Here is a 12,142-nt window from a genome sequence, read left to right as displayed (position 1 = left end):
AAACGAATCTTTCAATGATCCGAATCTTTTACACTGATTTGATTCCCCCCGATTGGTTCAGGTTAGAGGATTACAGCAGCCTCTGTTAGCATAAATGCAGCATTATAACATTAGGACAGTACACTGATATGAACAGTTTATTAGGGACACTACAGTAATACCGAGTAGGGCCCCCTTTGCTCTCAAAACAGCCGCAGTTCTTTGTGGTTCTCATGGGTTCCACAAGATGGGGAGGTAAGTTGTAACCATTAAGAGATGCACATGATCAGCAGCAATACACACACAAAACATTCCCCACAGCATTACATCACCCCCACCAGCCTGGCTTATTGGCAAGGATTCATCCTTTTGGCACCAAATTCTGACCCTACCATCCGTGTTGCTTAGCAGAAACCACGATTCATCAGACCAGGCTACATTTTTCCAACCTTCAACAGTCCGGTTGTTTTGGTGAGCCTCTGCAACCTCAGCTGCTTTCTGTTCTTGACTGACAGAAGTGGAACCTGAGGTGGGCTGGATTCGTCAGGTGTAGCCCAGCCGCCTCAAGGTTCGACCTGTTGTGCATTCTGAGATGCTTTTCTGCTCACCACAATTGCGCAGAGTGGTTATTTGAGCTATTGTAGCCTTTCTGTCAGCTCAAACCAGTCTGGCCACTCTCTGTTGACCTCTCTGACCAACAAGGTGTTTCTGTTCACAGAACTGCTGCTCACTGGATGGTTTTTCTTTATTGCACCATTTGGAATAAACTCCAGAGACTGGTGTGTATGTGTGTGTGTGTGTGTGTGAGAGAGAGAAAAAATCAGAGCAGATCAGCAGTTATAAACACTTACACCAGCATGTTTGGCACCAACAATCATTCAACAGACAAAATCACGAGATCACTTTTTTTTCCCTCATTCTGATGGTTGATGTGAGCATTACCTGAAGCTGCTGGCTCATATCTCCAGGTTTTTATGCATTGCTCTGCTTTCACATGATTGACTGATTAGATAGTGCCTGAATGTACAGGTGTTCCTAATAAAGTGCTCAGCAAGTTCATAACTGTACATAAACAGTCACAATTATTCAAATGGCAGGGAAGCACAATAATCTTAGAGGAAAAGTCCACCCTGAAACACATATTATGCTGTATGTTTGTATTTTTATAACACATAGGGTCAAATTACTCAATTCTAATTCAAGTAGGGCTTTTTTTTTCCCTTAACACGGGGCTGTATTTCTGAAATGCTATTGGCTAGTTCGTTGCTTGGTTACGGTTACAAAAATTAGCAAATTTTGTCAACAAAATGGCTGACTCTGCTGACTGAGCAATGCTGCGTTTCGCTATATTTGACAAAGAAATGATAAACCAATTGAAAGCTGCAAGCGAAAATCTCATCTCATTATCTCTAGCCGCTTTATCCTGTTCTACAGGGTCGCAGGCAAGCTGGAGCCTATCCCAGCTGACTACGGGCGAAAGGCAGGGTACACCCTGGACAAGTCGCCAGGTCATCACAGGGCTGACACATAGACACAGACAACCATTCACACTCACATTCACACCTACGCTCAATTTAGAGCCACCAGTTAACCTAACCTGCATGTCTTTGGACTGTGGGGGAAACCGGAGCACCCGGAGGAAACCCACGTGGACAACATGCAAACTCCGCACAGAAAGGCCCTCACCGGCCACGGGGCTCGAACCCAGGACGTTCTTGCTGTGAGGCGACAGCGCTAACCACTACACCACCGTGCCACCCGCAAGCGAAAATGAAAATACCAAAAAAAAAAGTAAAAATTTTTGGCTTTCCGTGTTTAAGAAATGGGCTGTAGAAAGACAAATAAACGACTCTCTCGTGGCATATGAATGCTGTGAGTTAGACAAGGTGCTATCGCAGTTTTATGCAGAAGTGAGGAAAGAAAATGGGGAAAACTATGAACCAGACTCTCTTAAAGTAACGCAGGCAGCATTGGATCGGCATCTGAGACAAGAGAAATGTCCGGAATCGGTCCTGAAAGATGTTAAAATCCTGTCCAAGGGGGTGTCGTGGCTCAGGTGGATAAGGCGCCATACCATAAATCCGGGGATCCGGGTTTGATTTCGGCCCGAGGTCATTTCTCGATCCCTCCCTCCTGCTTATTTCCTGTCTCTACACTGTCCTATCCAATAATAAAAGGTGAAAAAAGCCCCAAAAAATATCTTAAAAAAAAAAAATCCTGTCCAAAATCCTCGTGTCGTGTTCCCGTGTCATGATGAAAAATGCTATAGAAACTGATTAAAACGTGCAAGATAGTCTTGCACCCTGATTGGTTCAGAAAACGTCAATGACAAATGTTGTGAACTTGAATGGCTTCCGAAGTATGAATTTGGCCTTATTTTCAAAACTTCGAAATCACTCGTGAAATTAATCCTTAATTTTACTCGGCCCCATATGATTACCTATACTAATAAAAAACAAGTACAATTTAAAAAAAAAACTCTAATTTGACATGCAGCTGATATCAGTCAGAGGTATACTGTAATAGTAAATATGCCAAACAACCTGATTTGAGAATTCAACAGTGCTGTGGTATAATAGTTTTAAATCGAAACATTTATGAAACAGCAAATTAATTAAAATATTCTACCTTCTACAGTCTACATTCATGAAAGGAATGAAGCAAATCAGAACACATTCGCAACCTTTCTACATAGTTAGGTCCATAAATATTTGGACAGAGACAACATTTTTCTAATTTTGGTTCTGTACATTACCACAATGGATTTTGAACAAAACAATTCAGATGCAGTTGAAGTTCAGACTTTCAGCTTTAATTCAGTGGGTTGAACAAAATGATTGCATAAAAATGTGAGGAACTATAGCATTTTTTAAACACAATCCCTTCATTTCAGGGGCTCAAAAGTAATTGGACAAATTAAATAATTGTAAATAAAATGTTCATTTCTAATACTTGGTTGAAAACCCTTTGTTGGCAATGACTGCCTGAAGTCTTGAACTCATGGACATCACCAGATGCTGTGTTTCCTCCTTTTTAATGCTCTGCCAGGCCTTTACTGCAGCGGTTTTCAGTTGCTGTTTGTTTGTGGGCCTTTCTGTCTGAAGTTTAGTCTTTAACAAGTGAAATGCATGCTCAATTGGGTTGAGATCAGGTGACTGACTTGGCCATTCAAGAATATTCCACTTCTTTGCTTTGGCTTTATGTTTTGGGTCATTGTCCATCTGTATTATGAAACGCCGACCAATCAATCAGTTTGGCTGGATTTGAGCACACAGTATGTCTCTGAATACCTCAGAATTCATCCGGCTGCTTCTGTCCTGTGTCACATCATCAATAAACACTAGTGACCCAGTGCCACTGGCAGCCATGCATGCCCAAGCCATCACACTGCCTCCGCCGTGTTTTACAGATGATGTGGTATGCTTTGGATCATGAGCTGTACCACGCCTTCACCATACTTTTTTCTTTCCATCATTCTGGTAGAGGTTGATCTTGGTTTCATCTGTCCAAAGAATGTTCTTCCAGAACTGTGCTGGCTTTTTTACAACCCCGATTCCAAAAAAGTTGGGACGAAGTACAAATTGTAAATAAAAACAGAATGCAATGATATGGAAGTTTCAAAAATCCATATTTTATTCAGAATAGAACATAGATGACATATCAAATGTTTAAACTGAGAAAATGTATCATTTAAAGAGAAAAATTAGGTGATTTTAAATTTCATGACAACAACACATCTCAAAAAAGTTGGGACAAGGCCATGTTTACCACTGTGAGACATCCCCTTTTCTCTTTACAACAGTCTGTAAACGTCTGGGGACTGAGGAGACAAGTTGCTCAAGTTTAGGGATAGGAATGTTAACCCATTCTTGTCTAATGTAGGATTCTAGTTGCTCAACTGTCTTAGGTCTTTTTTGTCGTATCTTCTGTTTTATGATGCGCCAAATGTTTTCTATGGGTGAAAGATCTGGACTGCAGGCTGGCCAGTTCAGTACCCGGACCCTTCTTCTACGCAGCCATGATGCTGTAATTGATGCAGTATGTGGTTTGGCATTGTCATGTTGGAAAATGCAAGGTCTTCCCTGAAAGAGACGTCGTCTGGATGGGAGCATATGTTGCTCTAGAACCTGGATATACAGTGGGGCAAAAAAGTATTTAGTCAGCCACCAATTGTGCAAGTTCTCCCACTTAAAAAGATGAGAGAGGCCTGTAATTTTCATCATAGGTACACTTCAACTATGAGAGACAGAATGGGGGGAAAAAATCCAGGAAATCACATTGTAGGATTTTTTTTTTTTTCTGGGGCTTTTTTCACCTTTATTGGATAGGACAGTGTAGAGACAGGAAATGAGCGGGAGAGAGAGACGGGGAGGGATCAGGAAATGACCTCGGGCCGGAATCGAACCCGGGTCCCCGGATTTATGGTATGGTGCCTTATCCACCTGAGCCACGATGCCCCACATTGCAGGATTTTTAATGAATTAATTGGTAAATTCCTCGGTAAAATAAGTATTTGGTCACCTACAAACAAGCAAGATTTCTGGCTCTCACAGACTTGTAACAACTTCTTTAAGAAGCTCCTCTGTCCTCCACTCGTTACCTGTATTAATGGCACCTGTTTGAACTCGTTATCAGTATAAAAGACACCTGTCCACAACCTCAAACAGTCACACTCCAAACTCCACTATGGCCAAGACCAAAGAGCTGTCAAAGGACACCAGAAACAAAATTGTAGACCTGCACCAGGCTGGGAAGACTGAATCTGCAATAGGTAAGCAGCTTGGTGTGAAGAAATCAACTGTGGGAGCAATTATTAGAAAATGGAAGACATACAAGACCACTGACAATCTCCCTCGATCTGGGGCTCCACGCAAAATCTCACCCCATGGGGTCAAAATGATCACAAGAACGGTGAGCAAAAATCCCAGAACCACACAGGGGGACCTAGTGAATGACCTGCAGAGAGCTGGGACCAAAGTAACAAAGGCTACCATCAGTAACACACTACGCCGCCAGGGACTCAAATCCTGCAGTGCCAGACGTGTCCCCCTGCTTAAGCCAGTACATGTCCAGGCCCATCTGAAGTTGCTAGAGAGCATTTGGATGATCCAGAAGAGGATTGGGAGAATGTCATATGGTCAGATGAAACCAAAATAGAACTTTTTGGTAAAAACTCAACTTGTCGTGTTTGGAGGAGAAAGAATGCTGAGTTGCATCCAAAGAACACCATACCTACTGTGAAGCATAGGGGTGGAAACATCATGCTTTGGGGCTGTTTTTCTGCAAAGGGACCAGGACGACTGATCCGTGTAAAGGAAAGAATAAATGGGGCCATGTATCGTGAGATTTTGAGTGAAAACCTCCTTCCATCAGCAAGGGCATTGAAGATGAAACGTCGCTGGGTCTTTCAGCATGACAATGATCCCAAACACACCGCCCGGGCAACAAAGGAGTGGCTTTGTAAGAAGCATTTCAAGGTCCTGGAGTGGCCTAGCCAGTCTCCAGATCTCAACCCCATAGAAAATCTTTGGAGGGAGCTGAAAGTCCATGTTGTCCAGCGACAGCCCAAAACCATCACTGCTCTAGAGGAGATCTGCATGGAGGAATGGGCCAAAATACCAGCAACAGTGTGTGAAAACCTTGTGAAGACTTACAGAAAACGTTTGACCTCTGTCATTGCCAACAAAGGGTATCACATCACATTATCTCTAGCCACTTTATCCTTCTACAGGGTCGCAGGCAAGCTGGAGCCTATCCCAGCTGACTACGGGCGAAAGGCGGGGTACACCCTGGACAAGTCGCCAGGTCATCACAGGGCTGACACATAGACACAGACAACCATTCACATTCACACCTACAGTCAATTTAGAGTCACCAGTTAACCTAACCTGCATGTCTTTGGACTGTGGGGGAAACCCACGCGGACACGGGGAGAACATGCAAACTCCACACAGAAAGGCCCTCGCCGGCCCCGGGGCTCGAACCCAGGACCTTCTTGCTGTGAGGCGACAGCGCTAACCACTACACCACCGTGCCGCCCCCAACAAAGGGTATATAACAAAGTATTGAGATGAACTTTTGTTACTGACCAAATACTTATTTTCCACCATAATTTGCAAATAAATTCTTTAAAAATCAGACAATGTGATTTTCTGGATTTTTTTTCTCATTTTGTCTCTCATAGTTGAGGTATACCCATGATGAAAATTACAGGCCTCTCTCATCTTTTTCAGTGGGAGAACTTGCACAATTGGTGACTAAATACTTTTTTGCCCCACCGTATACCCAGTCATGTTAATGACCTATTGCCAATTGACCTAATGAGTTGCAATTTGGTCCTCCAGCTGTTCCTTTTTTGTATCTTTAACTTTTACAGCCTCTTATTGTGGGGCGGCACGGTGTTGCAGTGGTTAGCGCTGTCGCCTCACAGCAAGAAGGTCCGGGTTCGAGCCCCGTGGCTGGTGAGGGCCTTTCTGTGCGGAGTTTGCATGTTCTCCCCATGTCCGCATCGCATGGGTTTCCTCCGGGTGCTCCGGTTTCCCCCACAGTCCAAAGACATGCAGGTTAGGTTAACTGGTGACTCTAAATTGACCGTAGGTGTGAATGTGTGTGTGAATGGTTGTCTGTGTCTGTGTGTCGGCCCTGTGGTGACCTGGCGACTTGTCCAGGGTGTGCCCCGCCTTTCACCCGTGGTCAGCTGGGATAGGCTCCAGCTTGCCTGCGACCCTGTAGAACAGGATAAAGCGGCTAGAGATAATGAGATGAGATGAGCCTCTTATTGCCCCTGTCCCAACTTTTTTGAGATGTGTTGCTGTCATGAAATTTCAAATGAGCCAATATTTGCATGAAATTTCAAAATGTCTCACTTTCGACATTTGATATGTTGTCTATGTTCTATTGTGAATACAATATCAGTTTTTGAGATTTGTAAATTATTGCATTCCGTTTTTATTTACAATTTGTACTTTGTCCCAACTTTTTTGGAATCGGGGTTGTAGATGTTTTTTAGCAAAGTCCAATCTAGCCTTTTTATTCTTGAGGCTTATGAGTGGCTCGCACCGTGCAGTGATCCCTCTGTATTTACTTTCATGCAGTCTTCTCTTTATGGTAGATTTGGATATTGATACGCCTACCTCCTGGAGAGTGTTGTTCACTTGGTTGGCTGTTGTGAAGGGGTTTCTCTTCACCATGGAAATTATTCTGCGATCATCCACCACTGTTGTCTTCTGTGGGTGTCCAAGTCTTTTTGCATTGATGAGTTCACCACTGCTTTCTTTCTTTCTTTCTTTCTTTCTTTCTTTCTCAGGATGTACCAAACTGTAGATTTTGCCACTCCTAATATTGTAGCAATTTCTCGGATGGGTTTTTTCTGTTTTCGCAGCTTAAGGATGGCTTGTTTCATCTGCATGGAGAGCTCCTTTGACCGCATGTTTTCTTCACAGCAAAATCTTCCAAATGCAAGCACCACACCTCAAATCAACTCCAGGCCTTTTATCTGCTTAATTGAGAATGACATAACGAAGGAATTTCCCACACCTGCCCATGAAATAGCCTTTGAGTCAATTGTCCAATTACTTTTGGTCCCTTTAAAAACAGGGTGGGCGGCACGGTGGTGTAGTGGTTAGCGCTGTCGCCTCACAGCAAGAAGGTCCTGGGTTTGAGCCCAGCGGCCGGCGAGGATCTTTCTGTGCGGAGTTTGCATGTTCTCCCTGTGTCCGCGTGGGTTTCCTCCGGGTGCTCCGGTTTCCCCCAAAGACATGCAGGTTGGGTTAACTGGTGACTCTAAATTGACCGTAGGTGTGAATGTGAGTGTGAATGGTTGTCTGTGTTTATGTGTCAGCTCTGTGATGACCTGGCGACTTGTCCAGGGTGTACCCCGCCTTTCGCCCGTAGTCAGCTGGGATAGGCTCCAGCTTGCCTGCGACCCTGTAGATCAGGATAAAGCGGCTAGAGATGAGATGAGAAAAACAGGGTGGCACATGTTAAGGAGCTGAAACTCCTAAACCCTTCATCCAATTTTAATGTGGATACCCTCAAATGAAAGCTGAAAGTCTGGACTTTATGTCCATGTCCATTATATAGCTATAACTTGAATATGTTTCAGTAAACAGGTAAAAAAAAACAATTTGTGTTAGTGTCCAAATATATATGGACCTAACTGTATATACTAGTGCATCTCAAAAAATTAGAATACCATGAAAAAGTTCCTTTTTTTCATAATTTAATTCAAAAAGGTAAACTTTCATATATTCTATATTCATTACATGTAAAGTGAAATATTTAAAGCCTTTTTTGTTTTAATTTTGATGATTATGGCTTATAGCTCATGAAAATCAGAAATCCAGTATCTCAAATTATTAGAATATTCCCTAAGATCGATCAAAAAAAAGGATTTACAATACAGAAATGTCCAACTTCTGAAAAGTATATTCATTTATACACTCAATACTTGGTTGGGGCTCCTTTACCATGAATTACTGTATCAATGCGGTGTGGCATGGAGGTGATCAGTCTGTGGCACTGCTGAGGTGTTACTGAAGCCCAGGTTGCTTTGATAGTGGCCTTCAGCGTATCTGTATTTTTGGGTCGGGTGTTTCTCATCTTCCTCTTGACAATACTCCATAGATTCTCTATGGGGTTCAGGTCAGGCAAGTTGGCTGGCCAATCAAACACAGTAATATCATGGTCAGCAAACCATTTGGTAGTAGTTTTGGCACTGTGGGTAGGTGCCAAGTCCTGCTGGAAAAGGAAATCAGCATCTCCAAAAAGCTCGTCAGCAGATGGAAGCATGAAGTGCTCTAAAATCTCCTGGCAGATGGCTGTGTTGACTTTGGACTTGATAAAATACCGTGGACCAACACCAGTGGATGACATGGCACCCCAAATCATCACAGACTGTGGAAACTTCACACTGGGCTTCAAACACCTTGGACTCTGTGCCTCTCCACTCTTCCTCCAGACTCTAGAACCGTGATTTCCAAATTAAATGCAAAATGTACTTTCATCTGAAAAGAGGACTTTGGACCACTGAGTCCATTTCTTTCTCTCCTTAGCCCAGATAAGACACTTCTGACATTGTCTCTGGCTCAGGAGTAGCTTGATATTAGGAATGCGAAAGTTGTATCCCTTTCTTGAAGATGTCTGTTCGTGATGGGTCTTGATGCACTGACACCAGCCTCAGTCCAGTCCTTGTGAAGCTCTCCCAAGTTCTTGAATCAACTTTTCTTGACAGTCCTCTCAAGACTGCGGCCATCCCTGTTGCTTGTGCGCCTTTTCCAGCCACCCTTTTCAGCAATGACCTTTTGTGGCTTACCCTCCTTGTGGAGGGCATCAGTGATCATCTTCTGGACAACAGTCAAGTCAGCAGTCTTCCCCATGATTGCGGTTGTGTTTACTGAACTAGACCAAGAGATACACTGTGTTCATACGGTTTTACTCAAACTTGAAATGAAATATTCTAATATTTTGAGATTTTTTTAAAATGTTTTTGTACTGTATGCCATACTGATTAAAATAGAAAAATGCTTGAAACATTTTTTAGTTTGTGTGATGAGTCTATAATATAACATTTTCACTTTCTTAAATAACTGATGGAAAATATTGAACTTTTTCACAATATTCTAATTTTTTGAGATGCACTAGTGTATGTATATATATTTTTCTCGTAATTACAAAAACATTAAAACTCTGATGCCTTTATCTAGCAAGATTTAAATTTTTAATAAACCAGCAAGAAGACATAGTCATCACTATCCCCTGCCACGAGCATCTTATGAAGATCTCAACACTTACACCCTTATAACCCCATCGATTTAATATTGACTTATGTCATAAGTGCTGTGACACCTTCATAAAATGCTACCCGGCTTTTTTCAGTAGTATGAGCATGCAAAGTTTCACTGATGTAGCTTCTGAGAAAACTTGTCCAGATTGAGTCCACTTGTACAAAGTCCAGTAACATACAGTGGTGCTTGAAAGTTTGTGAACTCTTTAGAATTTTCTATATTTCTGCATAAATATGACCTAAAACATCAGATTTTCACACAAGTCCTAAAAGTAGATAAAGAGAACCCAGTTAAACAAATGAGACAAAAATATTATACTTGGTCATTTATTTATTTATTGAGGAAAATGATCCAATATTACATATCTGTGAGTGGCAAAAGTATGTGAACCTCTAGGATTAGCAGTTAATTTGAAGGTGAAATTAGAGTCAGGTGTTTTCAATCAATGGGATGACAATCAGGTGTGAGTGGGCACCCTGTTTTATTTAAAGAACAGGGATCTATCAAAGTCTGATCTTCACAAACACATATTTGTGGAAATGTATCATGGCATGAACAAAGGAGATTTCTGAGGACCTCAGAAAAAGCATTGCTGATACTCATCAGGCTGGAAAAGGTTACAAAACCATCTCTAAAGAGTTTGGACTCCACCAATCAAAGTCAGACAGATTGTGTACAAATGGAGGAAATTCAACACCACTGTTACCCTCCCCAGGAGTGGTCAACCAACAAAGATCACTCCAAGAGCAAGGCGTGTAAGTCAGCAAGGTCACAAAGGACCCCAGGCTATCTTCTAAGCAACTGAAGGCCTCTCTCACATTGGCTAATGTTAATGTTCATGAGTCCACCATCAAGAGAACGCTGAACAACAATGGTGTGCATGGCAGGGTTGCAAGGAGAAAGCCGCTGCTCTCCAAAAAGAACATTGCTGCTCATCTGCAATTTGCTAAAGATCACGGGGACAAGCCAGAAGGCTATTGGAAAAATGTTTTGTGGACGGATGAGACCAAAATAGAACTTTTTAGTTTAAAATGAGAAGTGTTATGTTTGGAGAAAGGAAAACACTGCATTTCAGTATAAGAACCTCATCCCATCTGTGAAACATGGTGGTGGTAGTATCATGGTTTGGGACCGTTTTGCTGCATCTGGGCCAGGATGGCTTGCCATCATTGATGGAACAATGAATTCTGAATTATACCATCGAATTCTAAAGGAAAATGTCAGGACATCTGTCCATGAACTGAATCTCAAGAGAAGGTGGGTCATGCAGCAAGACAACGACCCTAAGCACACATGTCGTTCTACCAAAGAATGGTTAAAGAAGAATAAAGTTAATGTTTTGGAATGGCCAAGTCAAAGTCCTGACCTTAATCCAATCAAAGTGTTGTGGAAGGACCTGAAGCAAGCAGTTCATGTGAGGAAACCCACCATCATCACAGAGTTGAAGCTGTTCTGTACAGAGGAATGGGTTAAAATTCCTCCAAGCCGGTGTGCAGGACTGATCAACAGTTACCGGAAACGTTTAGTTGCAGTTATTGCTGCACAAGGGGGTCACACCAGATACTGAAAGCAAAGGTTCACATATGGGGCTTTTCCACTACCAACGTGGGTGAGTTGGGCTGAGCCGCGCGGTGCTGAGTTGGGCTGAGTCGAGCTGAGTGGGGCTGTTGGGGTTGCATTTCGACTGCAACCGCGCTGAACCGTGCTGGCTGGAAGTGGGTGGACACATTGGGTGGAGTTAGCGAAAGTAGGTGGACATCACGTGATGTCGTTAGGCGGCGCAAACAGTGACATCAGTGACCTTTTAAGCAGTAGTCTCACAACCCGGATAGTAAACAATAAACATGGAGGACATGGAGTCATTAGTGTTGCTGGTCTTGGTGCTGTGGCTTGTTGTCACCGACAACGCCAACAGATACTGGCAAGAGCAGATGGTGGTTCCCAGCGTGCTCGCGGGGCGTGTGTGGGCATGTGAGGACACTCCTCCTCACCAATCAGTGCACAGGGGAGTGTCTCCTCACGCCCCTAGCCCCACTCGGCTCGGTTTGGCTCACTTCAGCCCCACTCCAAAACCGTGCGAGTTTTGGGTGCTGAGTAAGGCTGAAGTGAGCTCAGTCGTGCTGCTCTGATGTAGTCGAAATGCGAGCCGTGTTGGGCTGAAGCGAGCTGAAAAAGGGTAGTGGAAAAGGCCCAATACTTTTGCCCCTCACAGATATGTAATACTGGATCATTTTCCTCAATAAATGACCGAGTATAATATTTTTGTCTCATTTGTTTAACTGGGTTCTCTTTATCTACTTTTAGGACTTGTGTGAAAATCTGATGTTTTAGGTCATATTTATGCAGAAATATAGAAAATTCTCAAGGGTTCACAATCT

The sequence above is a fragment of the Neoarius graeffei genome, chromosome 15 (genome assembly GCF_027579695.1).
Source record: "Neoarius graeffei isolate fNeoGra1 chromosome 15, fNeoGra1.pri, whole genome shotgun sequence".
Lineage (NCBI taxonomy): Eukaryota > Metazoa > Chordata > Actinopteri > Siluriformes > Ariidae > Neoarius > Neoarius graeffei.
The sequence above is the reverse complement of the archived record's forward strand: the minus strand, read 5'-3'. Positions refer to the sequence as shown.